The sequence below is a fragment of the Falco biarmicus genome, chromosome 5 (genome assembly GCF_023638135.1).
Source record: "Falco biarmicus isolate bFalBia1 chromosome 5, bFalBia1.pri, whole genome shotgun sequence".
Lineage (NCBI taxonomy): Eukaryota > Metazoa > Chordata > Aves > Falconiformes > Falconidae > Falco > Falco biarmicus.
Genome location: NC_079292.1, coordinates 58,448,448 through 58,466,833, shown reverse-complemented (window position 1 = coordinate 58,466,833; position 18,386 = coordinate 58,448,448). Strand labels below are relative to the sequence as shown.

At 39.7% G+C, this 18,386-nt stretch overlaps 2 long non-coding RNA genes across 2 annotated transcripts; one reads left to right on the top strand and one right to left on the bottom strand.

Annotated features, from left to right (window-relative positions):
• Positions 1 to 487: 487 nt before the first annotated feature.
• Positions 488 to 17,063, top strand: LOC130150653 (uncharacterized). The gene is made up of 3 exons (XR_008822319.1): positions 488 to 568; positions 15,187 to 15,295; positions 16,991 to 17,063. It is a non-coding gene; the product is annotated as an uncharacterized LOC130150653 (long non-coding RNA).
• LOC130150652 (uncharacterized) lies at positions 568 to 18,230 on the bottom strand. The gene is made up of 4 exons (XR_008822318.1): positions 17,585 to 18,230; positions 16,970 to 17,154; positions 15,101 to 15,275; positions 568 to 2,954 (listed from the first exon to the last, which is right to left on the bottom strand). It is a non-coding gene; the product is annotated as an uncharacterized LOC130150652 (long non-coding RNA).
• Between the last annotated feature and the right edge of the window lie 156 nt (positions 18,231 to 18,386).

Below are 18,386 nucleotides of genomic sequence, written 5' to 3'. Positions count from 1 at the left end.
AACAGTGAGTGGGAAGAATTTTATAGCAGTGATGCTCAAATGGCAAGTTAGGTCTTTTCCTGCCAACCTCCCAAATGGAAATTTCTGGCTGAGAAAGTCCATAACTAGTAGCAGAAAAGGAGCAGGGTTGTGTCAGCTGTTTATTGTCAATATTTCATTAGAAAACAATTCTTCCATTTACATGATTGGTAAATGAGATATCTTCTGAGGTTTAGGTCATGATCTGAATCCAGCCAAGGAGAATATCTGTAAATAAAAGTCATTATTCTGTAGTACTGTTTTCCCACTGATGAAATGAGTTTAACAGCCCAAGTCCAGTTGTTAATAAACAGATATACACAAAACGAATTTATTGGCACTAAAATGAATATTTCCATGTAGCTCGTGGCCTGAATCAGACCCAAATACTGAATTCTCCTGTACTTTCTTTTTCTCTCTTTAGTTGCCTGAAGGGAGGACTGCAGGAAGGAAACCTCTACTCTTGTTACCTATGCTAAACTTCTTAAGAGAATGGATGTTTTAGCTTGTCCAGAAGCATTCACTTCTGCTGTGTCTGGGCTTCTCTTAGGTAAATGTCAGATTGAAAATTTGAGTTTATCTTTTGTAATATCATCTTTTGTATCCTCTGTCTTCTGGAGAGATTTTTTACTAAAGAAAGACTCACTGGCATATTCCTAAGGGAAGTGATTTTCCCTGCCATTACCAGTGTACCACAACTTCTTACAATTCTCTTTTAGATATTCCTTCTTATGACCTTGTTCATAATCTTACGTATGGTAATGTGAAAAAGTTTATTCCTATAATTTAAAACATTATTTGCAAAAAAAATAGTTTTATTGGACTAACCCATGTTATAGAAACTTACATTATTTTTTTTAATATTCTGCACATCTGAATTTATGTTCATCATGAGCATATATTTTTTCCTTGGATGTTTGTACTGTTTCTCCTTCCTGAAAAGGTTCATGATGGTGCTCTCTTACATAAATCACCTTCTTGCAGGGCCTTCTTTCTCTCCTTTTAAAACTTTGTGAACATTCTCTGTGTCCATAGAAGAGATGTAATCTGGAAGTGGTTGTAATCTAGAAGTGGAGCATCAATGCATCATGTGGTACAGATGTGTGCAACAGCATTTTTAGCTCATGCTATGGTATTTTGACAGTTATTTATAAGAGGTAGTAGCTTCCAGGCCCTTTGAGTTTTGATCTTAGTGGGACACAGAAGCTGCTGTCTTGAAGATGAATGAGATATTTCAGTAAGCTGATCATTAATATCTTGCTTTTGGATGAAGCAGAGACTCACAAGATACAAGTGATGTGCTGATTCGCAGCATTTTACCTTTTTGAAATGGGTCATCTTTGCTATTTTTCTGCACTTATGTTGACATTTCTACCTTCTCATCTGGGAAAGAAAAAACAAGAAGCAGGGAATACTAAAAACCTCATTGATCTCTGAGGTAGCGTACCTCCATGTTGTCCATTAGTATCATCTGACTGTCTTGGGATTTATTTTTCCCACCACACTTTCTCCCATTAAAGGGCGTGTTGGGGTCTGCAGTGGGTCTGCAGATGAGTTAGTTGACTTTAAAGACTTAGTTGTGTACCTTTAAGACAGCCATAAATTGTCAGGTATGTAAACAGTATGTGAAGAACCAGAACTTAGAACTGCAGCATACGGGCACCTACAGCAACAGCAAATAGCAAGCAAGAAGAATACAGAAAGCCTATCAGGGTCTGACACATGTACTATCTAAGATATATAAGCAATTTGTATAAACAATAAAGGCCATTTTGCCATTTTGTCAGAACCCAGCCACATAGACATAGCGTTTTTCAGTCCGCCTCGACTTGCATCACCACAAGGGTGGATAACTGAATCACCAACAAAGACTGCGCAGTAGTGGCACAAGAAATTGCATGCTATGCCCTCTCCTGGGATATTATCTTCCAAAATGGACCATCGTTTTCTGTTTTGTTGCTCCATATCTTGACTGTGAGAAGTATAGCTTGTGATAGCAGTTTTACTTGGGTGAAGCAAAGGGATCATCCCTTTCACAGAGAGGATCTGTTTGTTGCTTGACCTCTTCTTTGCTACTGGGTTCACCCTGTGGATTGCACAGAATGTTTGCTTTTCAGCCGGCCTTCTCTTACCTTTTCTTAATAGAGGTAGATTTTTTCTGATTATCAGTATTACTCATATTACTTTGAGGGTGACAGAGCACTGGAACAGGCTGCCCAGAGAGTCTGTGCAGTCTCCTTCCTTGGAGACATTCAAAACTTGCCTGGATGCAATCCTGTGCAACCTGCTGTAGGTGAACCTGCTTTAACAGAGGGGTTGGACTACTTGATCTCCAGAGGTCCCTTCCAACCCCAACCATTCTGTAACTTTGTGATAAGCATGTGTATTATAATAATGTTTAAAGCTGTAATCACAAGAGGTAGGTGAAGGAGAGTGGCTGTTCCTTCTCCCAGGAGAGGGAAGGTTTGCTGTTGCCCTGTGAGGGAGTGACAGATGATTTCTCTCTCAGGTTACACATTCTTTAAATCTTCTTCACCATTTCTTTCTAGCAATGAGGAGACAGATGCTACTGTAACAGCACAGGACTTGTGCGAAACCCTTACAAGGACCCTTTATTACTGCTAGGAGTGAAAACAAGTGACTTGCTTAGGCTTTCATCCTATTTTTAGAGAGGTTTACCTTTCTGAAGGACATATTTGATTCCCTTACATGACTTTGGCTAGTTTTCTGTTGACTTTTTTTCCCCTTTGTTTTAGTGTGATATGGGAGGATGAAGGTGGGAGAAAGCAAGCGTCTGTTTGTCTGAGCTGTTGTGTTGGAATTTGTTAACCTGACATTTTGTGTGCTGTGCTGTGCCCAATTCCCTTTCTAGCTGTTTCTAGTAGCCATGGGGATACAGACAGCAGAAATCACACTTCTCACACACAATTTCTCTCCTGGAAGAAAAAAAGAAAAGCTGGTGAAAATGACAGACAAATTATTTTGGAAACAGATCTTTGATGTGTCCTCAGAGTAAATGGTATGAAGTCTTTAGAGACAAAGTTTGTTTTTATTTCACCAGTTTACTGTAACCTGGTTTGCAAGAATTGCTTTTACATCCAGAGAGCTGTAGTCTTAACTTGGTTGTCTTTTTAGGACCTCAGCCATCTTCCACAGTTGTCACCGGGACTCTCTGGTGTTTTTAATGGAGATTTCACTAGGCCCCTCTTTTAGAACTTTTTACAGAAACAGCAGAGAGATAGGAATCAATTAGTGCCACTGAATAATTACTTTGTAGGGAGAAGGCCAATCTGTTAGGAATTTGACTGACACCATCAATCTGTGTGGGTACTGCTCTCATTAGATGTGACTTCTCAAAACTACTGATGTTTTAGATTGCAATTACTGGCTTTCAGGTAAAAAATCTGTATCTTATGCCATTTGCTCTTAAGCATCCGTATTTTTTCTATCTTCTTTTTTCTTTTTAAGGAAGAGTACATACTGGACTGTCTCTTTTTATGTTTCAACTTGTGTGGGGTTTTTTGTTGGTTTTGTGGGGTTTTTTTGTGTGTGTGTAAGAATACCTAATTTTATCTCCTCTGACATAGAAGTACCATAGAAATTCACAGTTCTGGAATAGTAAGGAATTATCATACTTCGACATCAAAACTAACCAACTATTGATGTTGACATGCAAATTATTTAAGACACTGTATTTTACTACTCACTAAGAGCAGGAGTGAGAGCAAGAGGGATATCTGTTCTGATAATTACTTATGAGTGATTAAGAGAAGCAAACGAGGGAATGATTCATTATGTGAGGACAAAGACTGGGGAGCAGACACATACATACATACACACACATACATGTGTGTGTATGTGAGAAAGAGATATATGTAGATAAATACCTTTTCATCAGGTATGTCAGTTGGAACAGATGTCTCAAGCATGCATGCAGCCTTAACCTAAGTGTGTGTGTACACACACTTTATCCATATATAATATACACATTTGTAGAGGAAGTATGTACCTGCATGCAAATTTATGCATGTGTATGCATGCACACACCTGGTATGGAGTTAAATGACAAATTGTTTCAATAGTTGAGTTCTTGGTCTTATCGAATCAGGGAAATTGTGGTGATCTTGAAAAATGTGTGGAAGCTTTGAGAAACCTTCAGAGAAAAGCATGGTTTTCCTACCTCTTTGTAAATGGAACATTTGGAGCTTTCTGCTCCACATCTCCTACCAGAAGTGCATCTGATACACTGTACGGGGATTTCAAAGTTTAATTTAGCTTAACTCTTGGCTGCAATCAACTGCTGATAAATTTAGTTGGGGTATTAGGGAACCTTAAAGACTAATAGCTCCTTAAAAGGAGCCTGAAGATGAGACAGCAAAACAGAAACATCTGCTAAAGTCTCCCTTAGAATGGTAGCACACCATGCAGTCATAGTTTAGAGAAACAGGTTGTTTTTGGGCAAGAAAGGATTTTTGTTGATAAAGACACTTGGAGAAAGAAAACCAAATGTGTAAGTATTTAAGGGAGTTATTCCCTTTACAAAGTGAAGGAAAGGATATCCTGATTGGAATCAATAGCATGTAGCAAACACTTTTCTCCTGTAGTTCTAGATAGTTTGCTAGCCCATAAAAAAACTATTGTTAACTCCTTTTCCCCATTACATCTTTTTTATAGACTGTCATGTTTAGATAAAGTCTTTGCACTTCTGTGGCAGAATTAATTCAAGTGTGAATTCTTAGAGCATGGCTACCACATCTTCTTAACACTGTGGATAGTAAAGTTGATGTGTTGTGCAGTACTTCATGTGTGCAGTCAGAAATGGAGACTCAAACCAAATCAATACAAGAAAACTCAGTCAGATATTTGGAGAATAGACTTACAAAAAATTACTAGAAGTTTCTTTTCCTAGACGGTTCTTTCTCACTTGTTTTTATACTGCATCACATTTTGTAGATCCAACTGTAACTATGGCCTTTCATAAGTATTGTACTTACATGTCTCCTAGTGAGAAACAATTACTGTGCCAAAGGCACTGTGATCTTGCACAGCCTTTTGCTTTAGGCTTTACTTTTAAACAATGAATAGTCCCTCTGAAGCCAAATTTGGAGCCTAAATCAGAATCCAGTAACTATATCATGCCTTTCTTTTTCTTTCCTTCTTCTGCTATCTCACAGTTACAGTTTTAGTTTTTCTGTTGCCTAAGGGCCCAAGAAAGGACTTGGGTGAGAAAAGGTTAAAAAGAAAAAAGTATTTGAATAATTAGTATTCAAACTAAGATGGAGTAATCATTTGATAAAATTTAAATCTGCTTAAAAAGAAATGTCCTTTCACACAGTGTTTAATTGTCTTGTGGGATTAGCAGCTGGATAGCTATTATTTCAGCAAAGAGTTTATTGAGATTTGAAGAAGGGTTATATGTAAAAGTAGAGTATCTGCTGTTAGTCTGGCTAAATCTGATAGACTTTGAAAGCATAAGACAATCATCAGTGGGAGTAAGTATGTGAACTATTTTGCCAAGGCAAGTGTATTTCGTATTGAAATTTTTTTTTCTGCAACATGGAAAGCACTGTTAGAAAGTATTCAAAGTAGGAATACATGTTTTCTCATAGTGAAAATATGGATTCAAGATTGAGAAAAACTAACCATTTTTCTAGTATGAAAATCTATGGTGGTCATAAACTCTTTGTATAGTTACATCATGGCATGGGTGGACTGGTAAGCATTATGTCTGGCATCCAAACATATGTCAACAGTGACTTTTCTGTAACTGAGAGCAAAATTACACTGAATTTTAAAATTATGTCTCAAAACTACCAATTGGACTTACATAGTTATGTGGTGAAAGTGTTATCTTCTGTGATTCTTGTTTTCTGAACCAGACGTTTGTAAAACTGCAGCCTTTCTGACTGGTCACTAGTAAACAGTCTTAAGAGTCCAATTTCAAGTTGTGTGATTTTTTCTTCATCCTTTTTTTCCCCCACTGTGTCAGATATATAGTCAGACATCCTAAGTTTCTATAACCATTTTATTTCTTACAGTAAGAATTCTGGTGTCTAAAGGCCACAGCGCTAACAACAATAAAGAGTCTGAGGGTAACAGGAGCCAAGCTACTAAGGCAAAAGAAAATCTGAAGAACTATATTTATTGCCAATAAAATCAATGCAGGCATAGTGCTTCTGTGGTGCATAAGTTTAGTCTCTTTCCTAATTTTCATGGTAGCCATATTCCCCTCCTCCCCCATTTCAAGCACTGAATATTTGATGTGTCAGGCAACATTACATGAAGGCTGCTCTAAGCTACTTTAGGCATCAAACTCTCCTGTTTATTCTACAAGAATCATTAATGCAGACCAGGCTTTCCCTGGGATTACCTGGCCAGCTTATGGGTTTCTTCATCATTCCAAAGCTTCCCCACACGCTCAGTAGATGTGTTGACAAGAGACAGCTGACAAAGCAGGAGCAGGCCAAAAGCCAAATAGTTGCTCTTTAGGGGAGGTGCTATGAAGAATTACTTTTCAACTCGAGATTTAGGACTAGAAGAATAAAGGGTGAGATAAGGATCAAAAAAAGACAAAAAAAGGTGGTGTGGAGAGGAAAGCAGGCTGAGGGGGAAGATGGGCTTGCAGAGGGATGAGTGCCACAAGGAGAAAGTGGTGAGGAGGGAGAAGTTGGTGTTCAAAGAGAAAAGAATTTGCAGGTGCAGGAGGTAGGTAGTATAAGCAAGGCACAGAGATCAGTTGATTGTTTCTTACTGGCAATCCAATCTGAGAATATCCACTGATATGATTTGCTATGAAGTTATTGAAGATAATGTTTAGATGTCTTGGTTTTAGGAGAACTTGTATTTCATAGGATCATAGAATCATAGAGTAGTTTGGGTTGGAAGAGACCTTAAAGATCATCTAGTTCCAACCCCCCTGCCATGGACGGGGACATCTTCCAGTAGACCACGTTGTTCAAAGCCCCATCCAACCTGGCCTTGAATACTTCCAGGGATGGGGCATCCACGACTTCTCTGGGCAACCTGTTCCAGTGTCTCACTACCCTCATTGTCAAGAATTTCTTCCTTATATCTAATCTAAATCTACCCTCTTTTAGTTTAAAACCATTACTTTTTTGTCCTATCGCTACAGACCCTACTAAAATGTCTGTCCTCATCTTTCTTATAAGCCCCCTTTAAATATTGAGAGACCATTATAAGATCTCCCTGGAGCCTTTTCCAGACTGAACAACCCCAGCTCTCTTAGCCTGTCTTCATGGGATGGGTGCTCCAGCCCTCTGATCATCTTTGTGGCCCTCCTCTGTACTCAATCCAACAGGTCCATGTCCTTCTTATGCTGGGGGACCCAGAGCTGAATGCAGTACTCCAGGTGGGGTCTCACAAGAGTGGAGTAGAGGGGAAGAATCACCTCCCTCAACCTGGTGGCCACGCTTCTGATGCAGCCCAGGATTCAGTTGGCTTTGTGGGCTGCAAGTGCACTTTACCACACCATGGTGAGCTTCTCATCTAGCAACAGCCCCAAGTCTTTCTCCTCAGAGCTGCTCTCTATCCATTCTCTGCCCAGCCTGTATTTGTGCTTGGGGTTGCCCTGATCCACATGCAGGACCTTGCACTTGGTCTTGTTGAACTTCATGAAGTTTGCACAGGACCACCTTTCAGGCCTGTCCAGGTCCCTCTGGATTGCATCCCTTCCCTCCAGCACACTGACCACACCACACAAATTAGTGTCATTGGCAAACTTGCTGAGGGTGCATTCGATCCCACTGTCCATGTCACTGACACAGATGTTGAACAGTGCTGGTCCCAGTAACCAGCTCCTGAGGAACGCCACTTGTCACTGGTGTCTACTTGGACATCAAGCAGAGCAACTTCTTGAATGTGACCATCCAGCTAATTCCTTATCCACTGGGTAGTCCATCTGTTTCCTCCCATTCCTGGTTTTTTTTCCCTTTTTATGCAGGAACTTTTGTTTTATGTACCAGTGTACCATGAACTGCCTGAAACGCTCACAGTTGCCAAATACATGTAAGATTTTAATTTAGGTCAAGCAGATTGTCTTGCATAAGGTGCCCAGTAACTCCGATGGAGACTTTGGTTAGCTGAGGACAGCATCTGGTATCTGAATATAGAACAAGGTTGGAAGGGGCCACTGGATGTCATCTATGCAATGTCTTGCTGAAAGCTGGGCTAATATAACAAATCAAGCTTGTCTAGTCACAGTGTGCAAATCTCCCCAGGTGGAGATCCCATAGCCTTTCTGGTCCCTTGCTCCAGTGTCATATTGTAATATTTTTTCTTATGTCCAAGGAGATTTTTCCCTTGTTGCAACTTGTGATTTTTGTCTCCTGTACTTGCATTGTCCACCTAGGAGAAGAGTCTAGCTACGTCTCCTCTTTAATCCCACTTTGTTCAGTTCAATTAGCAATTTGATCGCCCTTCCAGTCTTCTCTAAGCTAAACAAACCCATTTATTTCAGCCTTTCATCATATATCTTATGCTCCAGTCTTATTTGTCCTCTGTTGAACTCTATCCAGGTTGTCAATATTTCTCTTGCTTTAAGAGTACTGATAGTATTCCAGTTACAGCCTTATAAGCATTTAATTAAGAAGAAAAATAATTTGTCTTGACTTTCTGGCTACTGTTTTGCTAATGAAAAAAAAAAGAAAAAAGAAAAGGAGTGCATATATATATAAATAAAGGAGATAAACAATGAAGGTATTTGAAAAAAAGAGGAAAAAGCAAGGATTTGAGCAAAGCTCGGTCAGCAAAATTGCAAGTATCACGCAAGTATCATGGATCTGAAAGTGTAGTTGTGCTAGGCAATTGTGTTGTCAGGCAGTGGAAACAAGGTTCTGATCTATTAGCTTTTATAATGGAGGTGTCTTGGCAAGGAACATTGCCACCTCAGGACACCTGCAGATTTTTAGGTGCCAACAGAGTAGTATATCCCAGGCAGTGCCCTGGAGGGCAAGGGCAAGATTCTTGTTTTTTCAATCACTCCTAATTGTTGTGGTTTAACTCCAGCTGACACTGTACCACACAGCAGCTTGCTCACATACCCCCCCACCTCTCTGTGGGATGGGAACGAGAATCAGAAAAACAGTAGAACCTGTGGATTGAGGAGGTTGAGGTAAGAACAGCTTATTAATTGAAATAAAATACAATAATAGTAATAGTAGTAGTAATGACAAGGGAGACAACAAAAAGAAAGAGAGAAATAAACCACAAGAAAGACAAGTGATGCACAATACAATCGCTCACCACCCGCTGATCGATGCCCAGCCAGTCCCTGAGCAGCACATGGTGACTCCTGGCCAACTGTCCCCAGTTTATATACTCAGCTTGGCATTCTGTGGTATGGAATATCCCTTTGGCTAGCTCAGGTCTGCTGTCCTGGCTCTACTCCCTCCCAGTTTCTTGTGCACCTCCTCACTGTCAGAGCATGGGAAAGTGAAAAGTCCTTGTCTTAGGGTAAGCCCTGCTTAGTAACAACTAAACCATCAGCTTGTTATTGACATTATTCTCATACTAAATCCAAAACACAGCGCTGTACCAGCTACTAGGAAGAACATTAACTCTATCCCAGATGGAACCAGGACACTAATGTAAATCATCTTGGCTTATCTAAGACAGATAATTTATGGCCAGCCTGCTGGCTGGTCAGCTTCACGTCTGTCATAAATTAGATAGCTAGACACATGTGGGTCAAGTTTGGAAATGCGATGCATGTCTTTAGAGGAAGGATGGGTTCTTCCCAATCCTTTTTTTACATTTGATTGTTTCCACACAACCCTATTATTTCCTTTTATATTCCTCTTCTTGTCAGCTGTCCATTGTCCCTATTTTTCCTCTCATTCTCTTCTTTTTCTCCAGTGGAGCATGTTGATGGCTGTACCAGATCAGTATATGAACTTACCTGACTTTTATGCTTAATCTTTTTTCTACCCCACACCCCAGATAAGGAATAAAGGACTATGTTCCTCTTCCCAGTCTTTCCTTCCTTGTTCTCTCTGTGTAGGCACTTACTTCATGATGAAAGGAACTGCAAAGAAAGTTCTCTGGATGTCAAAGCTTGTGATGCTGTTGCAGCTGAACAACAGCAGAAGTCCCAGCTCTTCTCAAATTCTCAAGAAAGATTTTATTTGTTCTTAGATAAGTCTGTGGGCTATAATAGCACTTGCTGTACAGCAAGGCCTGGGATCCATTTTTTTTTAAGACCAGGTCTTTACTTAATACTGCTGGTCAACATAATTATAAGAGAAAAAGCATTAGTGAGGTGGATGCTGTACCAACCAAAGAAGTCTTTAGGCAGTGCAATTTATTTTCTTCTGGCATGAAGTGTTTGCAGTAGGAGACTTTATTGATATAATTCTGTTATCAAAGTTCTTTTTTTTTTTAATTTTTAACCTGTAGTTCCCTCACTGTCTATTGGTTCATACATTCAAGAGAAAGAAAAGTTGGCACTGAGAGAGGAGAGTGGTATAGAGTGTACCCCTTTTGGCATTATCAGCACCAGGGCAGAAGTCAGTAGTATCAAAAATGGGTCTGATTCCATACTTTTTTTACTGTGGAGAGTGATGATTCCTCTAAAAGGCTTCAGCAAAAATCGGTCGTTAGCTGGAAGCAAAGAGGGGTGTCTGACACAAAGGCTTTTCTAGTGAGTTAATGGGGATACATACATGTGGTTCAATCCCCTTTTGAGTATGATCAGGCCAGGTTTTGAGGGTTACTTGTCCATTCTCATTTTAGTAAACTGTCTCTGTAAGATGCAGAGATGTTAACCAAGGTGGGAAAAAAGTCACCAGTTTCTCTTTTAAATCCTTGATTATAACCTTGCAAAAATCACTTTTTATTCTGTCTCAGGGTAGTATTAAAAGAGCTTTTTGGCCAACAGCCTAATGTAGTATTAGAGCAGCCAGATAGAACCTAATATGGGAAAAAAAGGTGAAACCTTAAAGTGACTGAGCCCTTGTAATTGCTGGCAAATCCACTGGGCTGGTTTGTTGACAAACAGGATGGGGAGGGCTGGAGACAGATCCCTGGTAAACCTGAGAGCCAGAAATCAGCCAAACATCTTGGACAAGTTTGGAAGCTGTTTCGTGTTTCTTGTTTGGCTCATTTCCTTCTCCCTTCCCCCATTTCTCTGCGGCAGAAGCAGTGTTGAAGGGTGCGTACTCTGTCTGGCAGGCTGTTGGAGGAGTCTCTGGCCTCAAATTACACAGCATGAGAACTCTGTGCATAAAATTAGCAGCAGAGTTCTGTGTATTAGGTGCCAGGGAAAAATGTCACATTCAGCAGAACTCAGAGGCGAGAGGTGGAACAGAAAGAACTGGAACGGGACATCAGTCCCTCTACCTTTTGCTGTTTTGCAGTAGACACATCTGAGTGTCATAGCCAGCTGGCTTGGAGCAAAGATTATTTGGGTAATTTATAGATTTTTTAACATGTCTTAGTAACAGATATGTTTGATTTTTCTTCCCCTCGCCCCCCCCCCCCCCCCCCGCCCCACCTTCACTTGCTCTTTTTCCTTTATTCTGAAGATTTCTTACTTTTTATATTTTCACAAGGAAATCACTTTTAACTCCTGAAGAAGTGCTATAGACATACAGTTTTCTGCCCTTCTTTCCACCTTCCTGGGGCCTGATTGCTGGTGAGAAACCCACTGTAATGGCACTACATTCAGCTTGTGCAACAGTTTATACAAGTTGTTTGTAGTGAAATCTGGAAAACAAAATAAACTGCTGGCAGACAGGTCAAAGGCATTAAGGCAGCTATTCAAGGACTGGATTCTTCAGATACTATCTCAGTAGCAGCTATCTCATTCAGAAAAACTGTTGCAGAAAAGGTCATGGTTTGAGGGTGTGTTATCACTTCTTCCTTACACCATAAAAGCAGTAAAGTCCTTGCCACACCAGTGTTAGATCACTCTAAAGCATACACATGAGAGAGGCTGCATTAGCATCTGTATGCTGAGATGGAGTGCCAAAAGACATAAATGTACAGTTGCCTGAATTGTTTGGGTGTGTACATGGTACACATATACATTCAGTGTGTTGTCAGAATGTTCTTGTAAGACAAAGTTATCGAGCAGCAACACTGGTTTAATTTATTCTTCCCCATTTGTTCTCCATATTGATGCCTGTGCTGTGAGCTGGGCTGGGAAATTGATCCGTGGCTTAACAAAGTGTTTCTACAGCTGGGTTAGGGAGCGCACATATTTTGCAGCACAGCTTTGGATGTGCCATCCTGTGGGGCAGGAAAAGGCAAGAGCAGGTGAGGACAGGGAATTTCCTGAGCTGATACCATTGCCGTACACTCATTTCTTGAAACCACAACTTCAGAGCCTGCCATTACCTTGGCCTGGCTCAGATTACTGAAGCGATGTGCAAGCAGGACGGTGTATTCCTGGATTAGAGAGCCCCAGTTTCATTTCCTTGTTACGGTCCGTAGTAGGGCTGGCCCACTGGCTATTGCTGTTTAACATATGTGATAGTTTAGCAACTACATTCTTTTCTAAGGGTTTGGGAATCAGTTCTAAGGCCTGGCATCAGAACATTACCAGCACATTTTTATATTGTTTTCAACTTGCACTGTAGGTGATTGTGAGTGCAGGTGGGTTGCTGAGGATAATGGTTGTGGTTCCTCACTTGTCACCTGTTTCCCAAAGAATTACACCTCTGTTGAGCACTTTTACTCCTCATTCTCCCCCCATGAGAAAAGTATTACTGCCAACCCCATTTTACAGATGGCAAAGGCATAAATAATCACAATGCGAGCCACTGGCTGAGCTGAATGCAGTTAATTGAGAGGTCTCTTATTTAGACCCGGCTTTGTGTAACGAGGCAGCCTCGGTCTACGGAGGTATGGGAGACACAAACTCCAGCCTTCTGCACTTGACATGGACAGATTGGCAGCTGTCTTGGGATCAGGTGGCTTATTGATACGGTAATTGGTGGGCTTATTCCACAAGTTTATCTTCCAAGGAATAAAGGCTTAAGTGACAAACAGCCAGTAGGTGAGGCAGCAGGTGAGACAGGCTGTAAGTATACACCGTGAGGAATACTGACAAAACAGAACTTTGAAAATTACGGGATCTTGATACTTACTGACTTTATATTTGCCACTTGCCTGCCTATTGTAATCTCTAGCCCCCTTGCCACTCAGTTTTACTAAGGAACATTGTCCCAATTTATGAACCATTAGAAAATGAGCCATAAACACTCTATAATGAGCAGACTGGATGTGTCTGCACCAGAAAATTGTGCTTTTTTGATGATACCAGTGTAGCTTAAGTAGTACATCTCCCCTAGGGTAAAGACAATTATACCAGCGTAAAAGTGCATTTCCAAATATAACTGAGTCCCGAATGCGAAGGTATCTTTATGCCAGTAATAACTAGGTCCACAGTAAGGCACAGATTTGTTTCCTTAACTTTAGGAACCTGAGGTGACAAAATTGGGAATATAGTTACTTGATAATTCATGTATATTCCAAGGAGACAGAGAAAACCTTCAGAGGGGGAGTTGGCCCAATTGAGGTCCGATTTATTGGCCAGTGGTGCCTGTCTCTTTTCACTGTCTGTTCAGACAACTTCCATCTATCTAAAGATGCCTGTCTAAAGTTTCTAAATGAAGTAAAAGGAATTTGGTCACAGAATTTCATCAAATGGATGGGGAAATTAAACTGTTAGGGGCAGCGCAGGATGGTTTGAATGCAGCACTGCACAAATTTTAGCAAATCCCAACCCTATTTTGAGATTTGGGAAAATTCAGTGAAAATTTGATTTTGAGTAATTTTGACAGGTCTTTTCAACTTGTTAACCAGATGAAGCAGATTTTTCTTTGTCTTGAGTAGCAATAACTCTGACATATTTTTGATTCTCAAGATGATGAGGAGACTAAAACACTCTCCTGCCACAAAGGCTCACTGCTGTCATGCACTTAAAACTAGATTTTAAGCTTCTGGAGGAATGGTTGTAGCCATAGGTCTCTCAGGAATTCTTGGATGGAGCTATCCTACTTTGTCTACAATGGCCAGTTACCAGATTTTGACACTGGTGTTGACTGGAGCATACAGGTCCACCTCCAGCCCACATCTGTCATACATAGTAGCAGTGGCAAGCACTGCCCTACTTCTTCCTTATTTGCCTCTTTTATTCTGGAAGTGATATGCTATCTGGATGAAGAAAGGTTCTCTTGCTGTTTCCGAGTTTCCATTTTTCTCGCTGAGCCTACTCTTGGGCATCAATACCCATCTAACCTCTGCAAGAACAAAAAGCCCTATTGCTCATCAAGGGGAAGTTACTACTGTTCTGGTAAGAATTCTTCCAACTCTTCCAATCTTAAGTGATCCTACCATATCAGAGAGAAATCCTGTTGTCTTGTTAAAAGATTTTAAAGGCAGAAGTTTTATGATAAAGGAAGAATTGTTTTCCACAGAGAGGGACATCATAATACTGCTTCTGGTATTGCTCTGCATAAGAAAAGCTGGTAAGATCTGGCTATGGCAACATGAGCTAACAAAACCTAGAACGATACTGTTGAATGCATCTTTCCAAAACAGCTGAAAATGACTAAAGAAAAAGCTCACTTTGGGGGGAATTTTTTCCTGCAATACTTATTTCTTGTTTTGCTCAAGCAATTGAGGTGCAAAAGCCAAGGTTCGGTTATGGGATTTTAGTTTAGGCTGATGTTTCTTTAATATTTGGCTCAGTAATGCCCTGTCATGTTGAGTGGTAATTTATTCTAGCAATGACACCATCAAATTCATTGTCAGGAACAGTGGTAGATGCTGACCTTTAAATTTCTTCAGTTGATGATGGATTGTTTAGTTGTGTTTATATCAGCAGGGCATGATCATAGTCTTTTTCTGCAAATGCCTACTACTTTCACCCTAAGAAAGCAGTCATGGAAACTGTGTCCAGATTTAAATCAAAGCAAATTTCCAAAGGTATATTTGTTCATACTCCTGCGCCTTTTTTTCCTCCCAACACAATGTGTGACAGAAGAATATCCATGCACTCAGCCAATATGAATAGAGCCATTATCTAATGAAGAATATAAACCCAATCAGCTCAACTTACCTCCTCTTTGTTTTTTTTCCAAGAAATTCAGAAAGATAGGACAACTTCAACAACTTTTTTTTTGAGTGCTTTGTTTTCATTTTCAGTTGTCCTGAAGCAGGTATTGAGGGTCTCATCATTTACCATTGGACCAACTGCCTTCTAAGGATTTTGTAGCACTACCTGCAAAAGAGCACTGAAAGTTACAAGGCAGATGTGAGTAGCTTATCTTACGTAATTTCTGTCAAAAAATTTTGCAAAGCTGTAATTCATTATTCATGTGCTATTGTAATAATGATAAGGAGTTTAGACATTAATGTATTTGAAAATAAATATTATAAAAGTGTATTAAAGCAGTCTGTAAAGCTGATAGTAACCGTAAAAGCAAAATCTGTATAAGTATGTAATATGAATGTAAAATGGAATATAGCCCCAAATCACTTTTCCAAAATCAGTGTTACTACTTGCAGCTCAGTCTCAAGCAGTCAGAGGAGAAAAGGCACTCAACTGGAATGATGTGTATGCTACAGAAACAAGTATTCCATGTATTCTTTGCAAACAATAGGTTGAATGAAGCAATCTTGCAAGCCAGATCTGCTGTATGTTTTTCTATTGGATATTTAGTTTCTTTGCAGTGATTGTTAAAATGTTATTTCCTTTACAGATTAATGTGTGATGAGACAAGACATCTTTTAAGAATATTATTCTTCACTTTATTCTGTCACTTAAATTTATTCTATGGTTGGTGATTGAACGTAACTATGCAGCACTTTCCAACATCAAGTCCATCAGAGAGAAGCTGTTATTCTAGAGCATACAGACATGCACAGCCAAAATGATCCAGTAGCAGCTGCCACCATAGTAGACATGACAGTAGGTAGACACTACACATATGTAGGAGTGTCATCAGAATTGACTTAACTGAGTATTTTTGCTGTGTTCCTTTGATTTAACTTTTGTTAGTGGTTCATGTTTCTTTAGTGATTTGGGATTACATTCCCATTTTTCATTGAATTTTCATGCTTGCTCTGGCTGTTTGGTTATAGCTGATACTCTCAGATTTCCAAGGTGCTATGTATCCTTATACAAGTATTTTCTAACAAGATGTGCATTAAACAGAAGGCCACAATTTCACAGCTCACAGGCGTACATGGCCAAAATAATACAGTAGATGGTGAACTCGAAAAGGTATGTAATGGTGTCAGCTCATGGTCATGATTCAGTCATCTGAGGATTTTCTTAGCAGTCTCCTTGAATTGATTTATTAGTATTTCTTGCACATGAACAAAAGTCAGTGCATAGCACCTTAATGACCGTGTGGCCCATGGCATATGGGTGAGTTTTCTCAAAACTGAGAGCTGACCATGTCAGCTGATGAAATTGCATACTTTCCTAGTACAGACATATCTCTTGACATGGGTATGTCATTATGGTATCAGTTTTGCAATGGACATTTAATTCATTCATCAATAATAAAGCAATCTTTTGAGCAGAGAGAGAATGTGGGTTTGACTAGATTCAGTCCATTTCCTCAGCCCAAATATTAGCAATTGCTATTTTTACTGTTATAGTACAGTAGGAGAAGTTGAGAGAAAACACCTGGTAGTTGAGGCACTGATTTGGCACAGAAGAACATGGCAAAGCAGTGTTTCAAATCTTAGTATCTCACAACCTGGGTGAGCCCTCTGACCAATCAGCTATCCACTCCTCTGAGGCAGGAATATGCCTATCCATCAGAAAAGAAGGTCTTGATTTTGGTTTAGTTCAGAACAAGAAACTATTGCAGAATCAGAAACTTTCTTAGCAGGTTTAGCATTATTCCATCAGATTGGTATTATTACTGGCTATAATCTCTTGTAGAGAGTAGTGGAGTTGAGGAGCTGCTCTCACCTTGTTTTACTCATCTTACAGCAAAGCAGTTGCATAGAGAATTTGTCTGTGATGTTGCCTGTCGACTTGTTCTTGTAAACGCCATGTCTCCAGGTAAACAATGAACAAGTATTTTAGCATTGTATCATATCCTCTGACTCTTAAAAGATGTACCTACATTGTATCTAGTTTATCTTCCAAGAGACCTGAAAAGATTAGAATATTATTTTTATGAATTTCTTGTTAAAACTATTATATGCATCAAATATAAGCAGTTAGCTTAAAAACACCCCTCCAGCCTTTCTGTTTCGCTTCCGTTAAAAGTTTGCACAGTTCTTGTGCTTTCCACAATCTTTTTGCACGTGTCAGGAAGGGTCCTCTGAATTTTCATGAGTTCATGTACATTGATATTGTGATTAAGAGTTCTAGTCAAGGTGATTTGTTTCTACTTCCTTCTGAATGTCAGGAGAAAGCAAAAGGATTGCAGTTAGAAAACTTGATAATTGTCTCTCACTCAAGGCAAAGGGAAGAGAATAATGAGCCTGATTTCAGGTTACATGAGGACTGTACACTTAGCAGGACTAATCAAGAAAATGGAATACACAGCAGAATGTGAAGGTCTGGGGAAATACTTACATCCGACATTGCCACTTAAAAATACTCTTCTAAATCTTCACGGGCAGCACAGTGTAGCAGATCACTCAGAAGATACAGTTCAGAATTTTGTAGCTTCTCCTGTCCCTTTTGAGCAAGAGACACTGTATCCCCTCTCCTATAGTGGTGCCTTCAATTATCCCCAGGAAATAGATGGGTGAAAAATTTGCTTCATTAATATGCAGTAAAATGCAGTTTACTCTCAAGGCTGATGATTACAGTTGTAAACAGAGTTTTATTTTGAAGGATGCTGGTCGACTTTTGCTCTATTTGGTTAAGAAATGTTACGCTTGACAGCAGGAGGAGAAGGAACCAAATATATACTGAAGATGAAAATGAAAGAGTCAAAGACTGAAACAGGGAGGCAAAAATACTACACATAACAGCTTTTAACGAAGGCAGAGAAGCTATGCTGCAACTTATCTGCAGTGTTAGGAAATGACAGTTTCCTTGTGACTTTCTTAATTTTATTTTCTTCTTGAAAGATTGTCAACTGATGTTACACAAACACTATGTCACCCTCCTTTGTGTACAAGGCAGGACAGACAGGATTATCTTTGGGTGAGCCATTACCTTGTCTTTGTAGGTGACAAATGTGGATTTTTTTTGAGCACATAAAGCTGAAAAGATCTCTGCTCTTTCAAGGACTCATGTCTTACTTGCATTGATCCATCCTTCAAAGCTCATTTCCTAATCTCCTGTGCCTGATACCCTGGCACCTCTATGTTTCACAAGGTTGAATATCCTGACAATATTTTCTGCTTCCACTTGAAAATTTATTCTT